The sequence below is a fragment of the Balaenoptera musculus genome, chromosome 15, assembly GCF_009873245.2.
Source record: "Balaenoptera musculus isolate JJ_BM4_2016_0621 chromosome 15, mBalMus1.pri.v3, whole genome shotgun sequence".
NCBI lineage: Eukaryota > Metazoa > Chordata > Mammalia > Artiodactyla > Balaenopteridae > Balaenoptera > Balaenoptera musculus.
The window spans coordinates 85896556-85912682 of NC_045799.1; the positions used below are offsets into that span (position 1 = coordinate 85896556).

The 16127-nt window shown below is 38.9% G+C and overlaps 1 protein-coding gene across 1 annotated transcript in view; it reads right to left on the reverse strand.

Annotated features, from left to right (window-relative positions):
• Positions 1-16127, reverse strand: part of SDK1 (sidekick cell adhesion molecule 1) — an 824383-nt gene that overhangs the window by 615972 nt on the left and 192284 nt on the right. The gene's annotated exons all lie outside the window — the stretch shown is intronic.

A 16127-nucleotide genomic window follows, 5' to 3' on the forward strand; every position in this document is an offset into this window, starting at 1 on the left:
CTCTAGAGACCTTGACAAAATCTCAACCTCAAGTATCCTGCTATGTCCCAGGCTCACTTTCTCATTATCAGGGCCCCTGAGAGTTCTTCCTTGTAGTACAACTGGAGCTGTGCAATAAGGCAGTCCTGCTCATACACTGCCAAACAACTGACCTCCATCAAGACCTTCAAGCCACTGACCTCTAGAACATCTTTACTGGTCATTCCTCTGTTCATGTCCTACCTCAGCCCTACACAGTTTAGATCCCACTGTCCGTCACTATAATCATGCCCTAATAAGCACTCCTAACTTCCCTGTCCTCTCGCCCTGTATCCCAGACAGCTGGAAACTCCCAATACCAATTAAACCAAATGCTCTACCCCCTCCTCACCTGCACACAAACAGCTGAACATGGTTTGTGAAAAACACAAAACCAGGCTGGCTCAATCTCACTTTAAATGCCATCTTTGCAATGATAAATCCTAAAATTATTTCCAGCCATAATTTCTAGAAATCTAGATTCCTAAATGCAATGAGTACACCAAGTGCTTAGGTTTTATTTTCTAAATTCCATCTTCCACTAAAAGAAAACCACGGCTCCTTGAAGGAATAGTTGATTCCAGCATAAACATAAGATGATCCTGGAAAATGTATTTGTGTCAGAACGCAAGAAAGTACTCAGAATGATTGGGGCATGTCCAAAAGCTACAGGACCCAGCCTGAAGGGGCTCTCACTGTCCAAATCTTGGGCAATTTGATCATCAAAATAAATAATGATGGTAATAGATACAAATAAACATAGAAATAAATGGGAGAGAAGGAAAGTTCTTCCTTACAGCAGAATGCCTGTTAATAAATGAGGAAGGGATAATGAAGTAAAAAAAAAAAAAAAAAAAACCACCATTTGGCAACCACTGTAGTGGTGATTGATTGAGGTGGGAGTCATCAATGGATGCTAACGTTGGTGGGGGAGGTTTGATGAGAAACAGAATATTGGAGTAGTCTTGGCTTATCTCCCGACAAAATACTTCAATTACAAAGGGAAAACTGGTGACCAAGTGATCAAGGCAAACACTGGCAGTGGTGGGATATGGTGACATCACGTGCCTCCTGATGAGCAGTACTGAAAAGAGAATAGTATCAATTAGGTGATATTGCTGCCAAAATTCCAGCCCTGGACTGGATATGAGGAAACACTGGACAGACTCAGGTTGAGGGACATCCTGGAGAATGATAAACCTGAACTCTTTAGAAATGTCAACATTATGAAGATGGGAAAAGACTAAAAAACCAATAAAGACTAAAAGACAGGAGACATAGCAACTAAAGGTAACATGGATACTGGAGCAGGAAGCAGAAAGAGACGGTAGGATGGTTGGTCAAATGTACATAGGTTCTGTAGACAGGACTGACACTGTTATGTTAACACTGACTTCCTGATTCACATGGTTATATTGTGCTGATGTAGGTGAGTGTTCCTGTTTTTTGTTTCAGGTTTTTGTTGTTGTTGTTGTTTTTAACAAATGCAAGCTCACCGCCCTTCCCTACAAAAAAATCCTCCATTACTTAAGGAGGACAGAGCCTCCACTTGAAATCCAAACTCTCTACTTTGCCCCTTAAAGCCTCTGGATCACCCCTGCTGCCTCTCCAACCTCAGCTCCAACTGTTCACCCCAGCTACTACCATCCACTTCCCTAGGACACCCAAGCTAGTTCTGCTCAGGGCCTTTCCATGTGCTGCTCCCTTCTCTAAACTGCCCTCATTCCATCATATCTGTCAGGACTCGGCTTGAATGTCACCTTTCCCAAGAGGCCTTCCCTGACCACACCAAATGTCTTCAGCTCCACCCCTGCACCCTGCTCTGTTTTCTTTGAAGCACTTAACACTACCTGTTGCTCCATAAGGTTTGTATTTACTTGCTTACTGTCTGCCTCCTACGTGAGGGTGTAATTCTTACAAGGGCATCCTACACATCATGGTATCCCCATTACTTACGTGCATAACACGTGGTGGGCGTTTAATAAATATTTGCTAAACTGACACATTAACAGAAATGTACGTATAACAAACATTTACAAAAGGGAAATACAATCATCTGAAGATGTGGATTCACTATAAATGGGAAAATAACAGGGTTAGTGACACTACCCACTAGCAACATCAGGGACAGACCACCAAACCAGAGGTGTGCCGTTCATAATAGAATTTACGTGATTATAGAATACTGAAACTGAAGATAGATTTATAGCAATTCAACTGACAACCTGCCATGTGAACACTAGAAAAGGTAAGTAGAGAGAGGCTCAAGGAAGAAGCCTTTCAGAGCTGCCCAAATGACAAATATCTTCATAATAATATAAAGTTAAATCTGGAAGACATATATAGGATTCAAAACTGCATACTCCAGTGGTTTGTATATGCATCAAGAATGAAAATCAAGCAAATAAAGACCATCCATAGCTCTGCATGGCAGTGAAAAAAGGAAAAGAAACTGAACCGGTACACAAATGAGGCAGATTGATGGCATGAAGGAGAACTTGACGAAAATAAATGGGACTGCAGGAAACAATCATGATAGTGAAAAAGAGAAATGAAAGTAACCATTTCATCCAGCATTCCCAAGCAAAGTGATAGAGGAAAGTATAACAACTAAAAAGAAAAATTCAACCTAAAAACTATCTGCAGACAATGAAAAAAATTCCATATATATATATACATATATATGGAATATATACACTCACATGACAACATATAAGGAAAATATATAATATAAAAGGTGGCTGAGAAATTTTAATCTAAAAACAATGATTATTAAATAGAAGTTATATCAAAATCATAGGGGAAAACACTGACTTTAAAAATTTTCTCCAATGTATGAAAAATACTGCCAATTTCAGTGAAATAGGTACCATAATAAAAATCCATGGTAAATCCTACAATGGAAAATTGGATGGTAAAAATAACAAATCCTATAAAGGCCAAAATGTGAATTATTTGATAGCAGGGATATATTATCTCATTAATCTCTATCCCAACCCCATCTTAAGTCCTTGGTAAAATCTGAATTTTATTTAAGTGAACAAAATTACATACGACAAGTTATTACTTTAAATGTGATAGTTTTTTATTGGTCAGGGAATAGGGGGTTAGGGAATTTCAGGCAGAAGAAATCTACAAAGCAATTGAGACAGAAAATAACAGGGCATGTGGGGAAAGCCATTTGGAAGACCAACTGTAAATATGGCTTCCATGTTGATATCACCTGTCCGCAAGCCATCCCTTCATCAGAAACTTTCCTCTAAGAGAAACAGAGGTGACTGGAATAAAGCCTGACCCAATACAAGGATAGAGGCTTTTGCAATCAGAAGTATACTGTACACACAACAGCTACAAAAGCATTTTCCAGGCTGAGGTGCAGGGGACACTACTGAGTTGGTTCTGCTCTCTTACTAACCAGCCACACTCACAGTGAACGTACTGTGCCATCAACCTTCCAGAAGATAAGAAAAGGGAGACGTGGGGTCTAAACAAAATTAGGAGCGAAAAGGCATTTCCCCAAGTACAAGTGAACAAACTGCCTGATATAAACTCACTAGATAAGGAAAGGGCAGGAGGCAGAAAGTGCCCCGCTGTACCCAGAACCCCCTCCTCATGGCTTGGCTCCATGGAGAGAGGCCCGCCATCGCTACAGAAGCAGTCCACTCTCCTGCATGTGTGAACTCCACGTCTACTCCCAGGCAACCGGCTGTGTTTGGACACAGACACACAATCATATGGACTGGGCCCCCTTTAAACTCAAGATCGCAAGCCTCAAGCGGGTTCCTTCTTGCCGTCTGGGAGTCCCGCTGTCTGCTCCGTTCCCTCTCCCAATCCCCTCCATGACAATTTCATACACCTTTCCCCAGACCTCCCACGTCACCTCCTTCTTCCTCATTTCCAGCTTGCTCCTGCTTCTCTGAGAACACATGTGATCAGAAGAGCTCTGCATAAACACCACCACCTCATCTACCCGCCCACCTGTCTCTGTACCTGTAGAGTCCGCCCTGTCACCTATTACTATGGGCCATACTCCCATCTAAGACCAAACCTGCACTTGCACACTAGATCAAGGACCTCATTCCAGCAATCCTGCCCTGTCTCTCCCTGTCACTAACTTTTCCCTCCTCTTTTCCCTCTCCTCCTCTTTTCTCTCCTCTCCTTTACAACAAACTCCATCTTCACTTTCTCCAATTTCTTTTTTCCCAATGACTCTCTGGAGAGAGAGTTAGGTTTTCATCAATATCCAGTTAGGTTTTCATCAGTATCACTTCATCGAAACTGTTCTTCTCAGGTCTCCAATAACATCCCAGTGGCTGAACCCAGTGTTCAAGTGTCAGTGTCCTCTTGTTGGACTCAGCAGCAGCAGCTGGCACGGCTGACCTCCTTTCTTCCCTCAGCTTCCAGGACGCCATGGTCCCTGGTCTCCTCCTGCTGCTCTGCTTGTTTCCTCTTTATTGCCTAGATCTCTGAATGTCGGAGAACCCAGGGTTCAGTTCAAACAACCTCTTCTCTTTTCTACTTACACTTTCTCCCTTAGTGATCTCATCCAATCCCGTGACTTTCAGGCCTTTATAAACCCCCATTTTTATTTCTAACCTGGACCTCTCCAGAGCACAATTCCAGATTTGTACATCCAGCTGCCTATCCGACAACTCCACGTGGACATCTAATTGACGTCTCAAAGTGAACATGCCTGAAACTAAGCTCCTGAAATTCATCCTCCAACCTGCTGCCCTCAGTGACCCCATCTCAGTGGAGAGAAACATAATTTCTCAGGTCAAAGACTTTGAGGTCATCCTTGGCTCTGCTTTCTGTTTTTCCTTTCTTTCATGGGCACATATACGCATGCACGTGTGGGCGTAGACACACACACACACACACTCACACACTCTCCATATCCAATCTGTCAGCAAACCTTGCTGGCACAACCTTTAAAATATATACAAAAATCCTACACTCCCCACCATCTCTCCTGCTACCACTTAGTCCAGTTATCTCATTACCTTTGTTTGATCATTTAAATCACCTCCCAATTGGTCCCCCTGCTGCCATTCTTGCCCCCTTCAACTGTTCTCAACACAGCAACCAGAGTAACTTCGTTAAAATGTAAGTAGAATCTTGTCATTTCTACCTTTACTCAAAGTTCTCCAATGGTTTGCCAACTCACTGCAAATAAAAGCCAAAGTCTTTAAAATACTCCAGAAAGCCCTGTAGGATCATGTACGATCCGGTGCCTCTGACCTCATCTCTCGTATCTCGTAGCAATTACTTTTGCTGTTCCTTCCTTCTGGAAAGCCTCTCCCTCACATATTCGGTTAGTTCACTCCCTTCCTTCCTGCAGGCCTTTGCTCAAATGTCATCTTCTCAGGCAATATTTACTGAATGAATGAATGAATGAATGAATGCTGTTCACAAAGCTGATGTGCTGACTCAGGCCACGAACTACAGGATTCTAATCCCAGTGATGGACTCACAGGCCATGGGTGAGAATCCAGACCCAAAGGAGACAGGTTTGTATAGACACGAAGTCGTTAGCCAACAGAGGGGTCTGGACCCACAATCACAGCAATATTTTGCCACTAAGGTAAGTAGAAAACCAAACAAACAACCACAAGACTGCTTGGTGATGATAACATTACAACAAAGAGACTTAAATTATCTAGTAGAATACAGGCAAAATTAATCATCCAGTCACACTGTAGAATTGCTGCTCAAACGTGACCCAGCACTGCCAGTCTGCACACTGTCAGGACAGAAAGAGCAAGCGCTTCAACTTTGAGGCAACTTGACTTGGCTGTGATTTGTCGATGAATGTGATCAAGGTACACATCGTTTGGGTTCCATGTGGTGTGAGCGACATCCTACTCATGTGCAGAAAGGCCATTCATTAGTCTGCAATGGATTAGAACTTTTTAAAAAAGAAAACACTGCTCCTTCACCACAGATAGTTTGAGAAGCACCACTATAAGGAGTGCCTTTATAACAAAATTTTGTTTTGGTGGCTCTTTAACAATTACAGCATTCAGGTCAATTGCATTTAGTGTTTTTCAGGAGATTTCACTCCAAGTTTTCTCAAAACTATACAAATATTATCATTTCTAATTCAAATGTGACACCTAAATTTTTCCCCTTTATTTAATCCTGACCTACATCACCTGTCTCATGATACAAATGTTAAAGGTATACCAATTTACCACTTTGTATTAAATTACAAATTTGCCTTGAAGAGGGTTTTTATAAAACTATTACCCAAGTCTTATACGGTATAATTAAATAAGTCAAACTAGCCCTTAGGGACCTCTTACTTTGAAATGAAATTTTAGAGCCAAAGAGTGCCTGTAACCTCTACTGAAGTCATGTCGAAAATGCTAGTTTGAATTTAACAAACTAATGAGATCTCCTTAGAAAAGGCTAGTCATACTCTCTGATGTGAATACTTGTGAATTCCCTTCCCATCAAAAGGATCAACATGGAAATGATTTTAAAACAAGATTGTGTTTTTCAAAGGGTGCTGTGAGCCTCAAAGCTGGAGCCCATGCATCGAGCACTCAGGCTTTGGATCTGGCCAGGGTGTCAGCTGGCCTTCAGGCCTCTGGAAATGTGGAAGAAAAGAAATAAGAAGCTTTTCAAAGGTGAGCCGAGGTGATCCCAATTATCAATCATTAATTTAATAAGCATCTCAGGGCTCCTTCTATGAGCCAGGCCCCATAATAAGCCCTGAAGCAACAAAATGATCAAGTCTCTGCATCCAACCAGCTCCTAAGTATTTATCATATGCCTCATCTAAGATATCTGCTTAAAAACCAGTAACTAAATACATATATTTATTTAGCAGGAAAATTATTCAGTTTAGTTCAAACTGCGTATCTGAAGATTCTCTCAACTTATCTCCAAGAACAGCTGCCAGGATAGGGCACTGGATCAGAATTAAAGCCCAGAATTTTACTTCTACTTATGACACTGACATGCTGAATGATCTTGATAAAGTAACCTCAGATTTCTGAATTTCACCTCTTCATATTCAAATAGAAAAAGCAATTCTTCCTATCCCAAATGTGTTCTGAAGACTATTATCAGAAAAGTATGTGAAGCACTAAAGGTCTGACACAGGAGAAAAGTTTATCACTCTTACTGACATCAAAGCAGCCAAAGAGATAGGGAGATTTACTGTATACAGTAAAACCAAAAGATAGCATCATTAGTGAAGGAGTTAATGAAGTTGCCTCTTAAAGCTTTAAAATCATAACAAGTCCTACGATGTCAGTATTCAAGACTGTGCTGAGTAAGCAAGGTGCTTGATGACGATGGTCCAGATCCTGTGCCCCACTTGTCCGAACTCCACCTCCTCCACCTCCTCCACCGTCAAGTCCATCCTGCATATTGCTGCCAGAATAATCTTTTGGAAACTCATTTCCTTATACTACTCTCTCACTCAAAACAAAGTGGCTTCCCATTTTAAGAAATCATACCTAAATTCCATTGCATGACTCTCCAAACTTTATACAATTTGTACATATTATTTACCAGTATTTCTAACATAGTCAATGGAGCCTCTTTGCTGTCGCATAAATATACCATGTCCAATCTGACATCATATTTGTTCAAGCTGATCAAGTTCTTCCCACAGTCCTTAGAGCGTGAACATTCAAACAGTCTTAAAGGCTCACTCAGCGGCTTGCTCCTCTATAAAGCCTTCCTTATTTCCATCTTCACTGAATTTACTTTCCTTTAAAATCCTAAAATACCAGTATAAGTGTTCATCACAAATCCTCAACTAGTTTTTACCAACTCATGTGTTAGGACTCTATCTCTTATTTTCTGGGTGCTCACTACTCTGGATAACAACGGTTAACACATAGAAGGAATGTGTTTACAGCCATGAAAACAAACAGGCTCACAGTGGAAAACAGATCAGCCCGCAAAACACGTTCACGCCCTAAATCCCTAGAACCTTTATGTTACTAGACAAGGCAAAAGGGACTCTGCAGATCTAATGGGAAGATTATCCTGGATTATAATCTGGATGGGTCCAATCTAATCACATGAGCTCCTAAAGCAGAGAGGTGTAGCAGAACGGAAGTAGAACATTCCCTGGAAGGAGATTCAAGCTGCTGTCCCAGGAGAGAGGCACATGGAAAACAAGAGAAGGAATGTGGGTGGCCTCTCTCGGAGCAGAGATCAGCCCCTGGCTGAGAGCCAGCCAGGAAACGGGGTCTTCGGTCCCACAACCGCAAGGAACTGATTTCAGGGAACACCTGAATGAGCTTGGAAGCAGATTCATCCTCAGAGCATGCAGAAAGAAACACAGCTCTGCTGACACCTTGATTTTGACCTTGTGACACTCTAAGCAGAAGAATAAGTCGAACCACGATGTACTCAGACTTCTGATCTACACAACTGTGAAATAATAAATGAGCATTGTTTCAAGTTGTTAAATGTGTGGTAATTTATTATGGCAGCAATAAGAAACTAATCAGCTCACAAATATGGCAGCACAAGGTCAAACAAATATGGCAGCACAAGGTCAAACACAGGCCAAAATGCAAATTCAGACAAGCTATCCAAACAGAAGCTAAATGCTGGTAAGTTGATTAAAGATAAACATGCCCACTTGAACAGAGCTAAAAGTAAAGAGCAGACAGTATTTCAGTTTTTATTAAGGAAAACTTGGAGAGATCCCCATAGTCAAACTGGGTTTTAAAATAATTGGGTCAAATATATTAGAACTATAGTATATGATAAGGCTATTTGCTCCAATTGCTTTTGAAATAAAGCGAGAAGTTTATACAAAATTTCTAAACATTCAGGCAAAATGTTTCAAAGAAAAGGCAAAACCCTTTTCTCTGACAGGATTAGGAGTACAGTCTGTAACACAAAACACAGCAAAGTTAAATAGCCTGCAGAGAGATTGTTCACACAGCTTTGTTATTATAAATCCTATACTAACGAGATAACCATCCAAAGGCTCAATGGAGCAAACAGATAACTGCACCTGATGTTCTTAACACACAAACTGGATATAGATATAGATAAATCAATGGAACCACAAAGCATTTATCTAGAAGCCCTAGAGGAACAGACAGTGAAACTATGAACCTGGTGGTCAAATCCTGACAGCGTGTAACTTACAAGGTCACTGTGTCAAATGCAGGTAGACTGTGCATGTAACCCCCACAGGCGAGCTCTAGAGAAGAGTCTGATAACTAAATAAAAATGCTAAGTATCAAGTTAACTGGCACAATGGCAAAAATATAATCAAAGGTAGTAACTTTTAATCTAATAAAAACCTTTTTAATTTTAAGTAACCATTTTTTTTCTCCAAATGCAGAATAACATGCTCAATGGAAAAAACTTGGGAAACAGAAAAACTACATGCACAAATAAAATCATCAATAATCCCAATATCTAGAGGTAGTCAATATTATTAATATTCTGTTAGATGATTTCCCAGTTTATTTATACAATATCTTTATTCAAATTTATGTGTATTAATACCCTTTTATAAAAATAGTATCATACTTTAAGGTTTAGCATTATGGAAGGCATTTTCCACAAACTGAATTTTTAATCTCCTCATAGAATTCTACTGTATGATTCTTTTATTCAATAATAACCTCTATTTGTGGAAATACAAGTGGATTCAAAATTTTTCATCTTCTACACATACTTTAATGCACACCTCTGAGAGTAATAGAGGCAAAATAAAACAGTGGCTTCACCATTCACTATCTAAGTGATACTGGACAAGTTACTTAACTTTCTGTACCTCAATTTTTTAATCTAAAAAATGGAAATGACAACAGTTCCTACCTCCTAGGGTTATGGTGAGTTAGATAAGTTAATATATGTAAAATGCTTTAAAACAGCATCTAAAACACAGCAAGTGGTAGAGAGATCTTAGCTCTTATTGTTATTATTTCCTACAATAAATTCCAAGAAGTATAATTATTGGGTAGACAGGCTCACACTTTAAGAATTCTTAATATGTATTACTAATTTTTTCCCAGAAAGGATAGTATGAAATAAATTATTCACCTAAAGAAATATATTCTCTTGCCTCATATCAAAACTATATAAACTCAGCCCATCTTCTAGGCAAAAACAATACTCTAAGTATAAGCATAAATACCTCACCAAAACACTTTGAAATATTAATTATGCTTTGACAAAGCAAAGGCCTAAAACTATAACTTTAATTTGGCTCTTTAAATACCCTGGTAGGCTTCTGCACCAAAAAGAGTGAGGGCACTAAAACAGACTAATAAAATACAAAATGAATTACCCATTAGATTAAGAAAAAATATTTAGTCACTGGGTAAAGGTAGCACAATAACAAGAAATTTGTTTTCTGGAAAGAGCAATCTCAACTGTAGTGTCAGGTGCTAGAAAAGTGGTCTTATTTAATGATGACCTAGGAGAAGAAATGCACAAGAAATTCTGTAGATGAGCTAGGAAGAGAAAGCACTGGGTGGTAGTAAAGTTCCAGGCTAATAGATCATGCAACACAAAAAAGCTGACAGCTTTATCAGAAGAGTGGTGGGTATCAACATGGACAACTTGCAGGTAACACAGTCCAGATAATAACAACCTACTCCAGAGATGATAGGCTCTGAGCTAGGAATCATGGAGGGTGACATATTCGTGGCTCCCTAAGTTGTCCTGGGCATTTCCTATAATGAAAAGGGCTCAGTAAGTTCCTGCAGAAAGCATGTACAAGTGACGTGACAAGTATCATCAGGAAGAGTATCTGAGACACAGAACATCACTTGACTTCCTCTTCTGTGGAACCATGATGCATTTCTGCCTCTGACGCTGTACTGAATTTGCATGGGTACAATTCAAGAGGAGACGTAGGAAATAAAACAAAAGTAAGCTAAAATAATAAAGAGGGCAAAAGAGACCCACATAAAGATAGACTAAAAACGTTAGTGCTCTACAAAATGGAAGAGTAAATTGTGCATAATGGAAGTTTTTATGTAAAGATGCTTGAATTATGGGGCACTCTCATAAACCTAAAAGTTGTAATTTCCTGATCACCAGAGCAACTGCTGATATTCTTTCAGAAGCAATTGCTTAGGAATAAGTTTCTTCTAGAAATGGTTCAGACTAAAAATGTAAGTAGGCTCAATAAGAGTTTTCATACATTTATGAATGATGTATACAATACAGGTCACAGAGAAATATCAGGGCTGTTTGCTTATAACCCTAATCTTCTGAGATGACATAATCCATATGTTTGTTTTTGGCAAACATACCAAAAAACAGTGTCTGGTTCTCAACATCAGAGAGCTACTAGCAGGCTGATCTGACCCAACACAGCATTTCACAGCTCTTTGAGTACTTCTTCATGTCCCCAAATTATGGGTAATGAAGTCTGTTAAAATTAATGAATTCTTAAGAAAGTAAGCACTTTTCTTTGAATGATTTTTGTATCCATTTCTTTTAAAGTAAAACTATATAATACTGTATATATTTCAAATTGTTAACTGTCAGAAGATAACCAGAGTTTTTCACAAAAGTCTTCCACGGACTTTCCCAAATTATCGTTTATACAAACCCAACCCACAATAATTCACTTGAAAGGCCATTACACCCTAATTAATATACTTTTAGAACACTTTGCAAAAGTATTGCTACTGGTACACTAAAAAATGAATTCCTTAAGAGGTCAGGGAAGCTCTAAAAATACTTCATTCAGAAATCAGGAGAATGTTTTCATTAAAGGTTTGACAAATACGTTTGTCAAATTATTTCTTAAAATATAAAATAGCTTTTTTAAGTAAAATACTTTAAAATTCCTTATTGTACTTTCAATTATTAGCCTGTGGCAAATAATGCCAACATATAAAAGTCAGTTTTTGGTTAAAAGAATATAGAATCATCCAGTAGGATGGTTTGACATACATTGTGTGTGTGTGTGTGTGTGTGTGTGTGTGTGTGTGTGTGTGTGTGTGTGTGTGTGTGTGTGTGTGTGAGAGAGAGATTATTTATAGGTTCATGTATGTATAAACATTATATATATAAATAATTTACAGTACACATAATATGTACATATATAATATGTATAAGCTATATAACTTTAGTATATAGGTACATAAATATATCATATAGGTGTATATGTACATAGAGAGAGAGTTTGTATATATATCTTAAGCATTATACACACACATACCTATTTTGAAAGTGGACCAAAAAACAAGAATATATCTTTTGAGTTAAAGGGTAAGAACAGGGACTTCCCTGGTGGTCCAGTGGTTGGGAATCCATCTTCCAGGGCAGAGGACACGGGTTCGATCCCTGGTCAGGGAACTAAGATCCCACATGACGCAGGGCAACTAGGCCCTCGCGCCACAACTACTGAGCCTGCACGCTCTGGGGCCCACACACCACAACTAGAGAGAAGCCTGTGTGCTGCAACGAAAGATCCTGTGTGCCGCAACTAAGACCTGACGCAGCCAAAAATAAATAATAAATAAATAAATATTTTTTTAAGGAAAGGGTAAGAACAAAGGAGAGTTCTAAAATTTTCTTACATTTTTCCAACTTTTATCACTGAAGACTTAATACTTTAGTTCTCATCTAATGAATTACAGGTATAAAATAACAATGAGTAATGAAATAATTACATGTGCAGAAAGCCCTTCTAATTACACTACATGAATATTTCCAAAGGTCAAAAATGAAAAATTTCAGCTAAGTTTCTTATACTTAGTGAAGACTATTTTTCATTAGTTTTGTTTCAATCTTTAAAAATTGATCAAAATACTGTGATTTATAGCTTTGAGACTATACTATTGGGATTTCTTAATAATGCATTTGTAATTTAAAGTAATTGGTAATTTGGGCCTTATGCACATGGACCTGTGCTAAGCAATTCATAAGGATGCAATTTTTGCCTTCCAGAATTTTGCTGATTAGGGGTACCTCTCCTTCTGAATTAAATTTAGACACAACAAAAAAATAGTAAATTTTCTTCTTTTCCTAAAATACAGAAGTCTTTCCTCCTATGGGACTATTTCTCAGGATGGTCCCAAGAGTTAAGAGTCAGCTCTCAGTCCAAGATGTGCTCAACTTCCCAAGATCATTCAATAACACAGCAGAACGAGAAGTTGCTACACCTCTAGTTCCAGTCTCCTCCTGGCCAGTCCAGTGTGCCCCTTCTCTCACCTGCCCCCTGAACCCCCAGATATACAGAGATGTCAAGGGAACAACAGTGTTAAAGGTACCTTCCAAGCCTGATAATGTCTCATCCTGAATCTTTACATTCACTGGTGAAAATGGCCTAAGGGATTATTTTTCTTATTAGGATTAGAAATGTTTCCTTTGCTCTTATTACACATGAAATAAATGCTTCTCTGTATGTATGCAAGAAAAGAAATGTAAATAAGGTGGAACAGAGATGGCTACTTATCTAGCCCAATATCCATTCTTCCATTCCTCTTTAGTAATAACAGGCTCCTGATTTTCAGCTGGGCACAAAACACCATATCTTGTTCCACAGGCCTAACATTTAGCCAGTGAGAAAGAGTGCAAGTACTGTACAGCAACTTCCAGACACCTCCTTAACAGAAAGCTAAGCCTATACCATTTGCTCTGTTTTCCTTGGCTCTCTTCCTTCCTGCAAGCAGAAATGCATGAGAGCTGGATGAGAGCATCCATCTATGACAACGATATGCTGTTCGTGGCAGAGTGGTGAGTCACATGGAGCCTGAGTCCTAATGACTGTGGACCCACCACACCAGCCCTGGACTACCTACCTCTCACAGTGTAAGAGAAAATTAACCTCTCTCTTGTTTAAGCCACATGGATTGTCTATTGAAAGCAACCAAAGGTAATCTACCTGATATGTAAATTTTCTACAAATATATTTGTGAGTTTCAACCACGTATTTGTTTCCTTGTTGCATTAGCAGAAAATACACATTAACACGTAAAAACATGACCAAGAAACAATAGAGGATTATACAACATATTCAACTTATAAAATGCAGAAATGTCAATTGTAAATCTCTTGCAGAAAAAAAATCACACTTGGTAAAAAACTCCATACAGTAAGTCTGTAAACATTTGCTCTGAAACCTATCTTGTCCTTCTTCTCTTTCCTTATCTCTAAAATACTGTTTTCTTTATATTGTACACCATAATTTCATGTTTCAGTCACATGAGTCTTAAGTCTTCATTAAGAGACATTAAACATGACAAAGATTTAAATAAAGAGATTTGCTATGTATAGGAAGACTATTTTTTAAATGTCAGTCCCAAATTGATTTATAAGATTAGCACAATTCCAAACAAAATCCCAGAATTAAGGGAAAATGTAGATGTAAATATTTACCAGCTTTCTGGATGATGTTTCTACGTTTAAAAGAAATAGAAGAAACCATAAAAGAAACAAGTTTATCTACTCAGACCATATTTTTTAAAACTGAAAATTTGCAAAGTCAACTTAAAATCCAAAAGCAAATCACAAACCTAGACAAAATATCTGTAACAAATATGACACAATATAGATAGGTTAATTTCATAGCAAGTTAATAACAATTTAAGGACATGAAAAGACAAGGAAGAAAACAAGAAATACAAATGGATAATACATATTTGAATAATTCTCCATTAATTTTTCAAAGTACACCAAAACAAGAAGCCATGTCTCAGCTATAAAATTAGTGAGATATTAAAAACAGAAACTTTATAACATTAGCAATCTAGGGTTGAAAAGCAGTGCAGTGTTTTCTTGCCGTGCAAAGCAGTACAGCTAAGAGGACGCAAAAGCAAGGGCTCTGGAGGAGAAAGGCCGCCTGGGCGTGAATCCTGGCTCTGCTTCTGCCATCTTTCTGGGCTCCAGTTTCCCCAGGGATAAAACAGGGTTATCACAGGTACCCCCCCACACAGGGTGTTTAAGAGGATTTAATGAGATAAAACATCAGAAAAACTAGGAATAAAAGGGCTCAATGTTAACTGCTATCATTTTTATTAGTATAACTATTGAAAAGCAACCTCATAATGTGTATGTAGACCCTCAAAAATGTTCCTATTCTCCAAACCAGTTACTTTATTTCTGGGAATGTACTCTAAGAAAATAATCCAAAATACAGGAAAGGTTTTTATGCACAATTATTTTAATGGCAATGCTATTTATAATTTTTAAAAGGTGAAGATAACCAAGATTTCTAAGAAGAGGTGAATATTAAATCTCATTACAATCACACAGCTCTTACAATGACATGATGCATTTTCAACAACACAGGAAAAGAAGCTTTTATTGTGATGCTAAGTGGGGAAAAAAATAGTCACAAAATTATATTTACCCCAAATCTCAACTACTCATACAAATAAGCATGGAAATCATTCAGTTTTTCACTTAATCCTCCATCTACCATGTTAATCCTTTTTTTTTAAGCAAAACATCAGAATATCAGTACCCAGTTTCAATACTGTCACAGGACATAAAAAACCAAGCACTGCATGGTCAGCAAACACAGGTGAAGTGAAAACTTCAAGCAGCCAAGACGTGACCAGTGACACCTATGGTGCAACAGAGTCTTCGGTGCAAATTGATTACACTTTGAGCATTCAGGCCCTGCTTCCTTGTGAAATTTTACACTCCTTGATACACTGGCTTCCTCTCCACCTCACACACTGCTCTTCTCTCACCTCGTGACTAGCAGCACATCGTGGTCTGCAAACTTGAATTCAAGCTGCAGTTAAAAAAAAAAAAAAAATCCCCAGGTCCAAACACTGCAAAAACACTGTGAGATCTACTTCTGATAAGGCTGTCTCCTGAAAACCCTGGAGGCACAAGCTGTAACTGAGCCCCCCCGCCCCCCCAGCCTACATCAGTGGCTCTTCTCAACCATGCCTGCACCGCGGGGCCACCTGGGGAGCTGTGACAAGTGCTGGAGGTCCTGATCCTCACGTGCAGCCTGCGCTGATCTAACTCCTTCTACTCTCTAAGATTTAGACTCTACATGCTCACTCCCCAGTTGTACTGGGGGCACTCTCTACCCGTCCTGTTCCTTTTCTTACAGAAATCCTACCCAGGGCCAACGGCAGAGGACACATGCCCTGTGTGACGGTTGCTGTGGGAGCCTGCCCGCACTGTTAAATGGA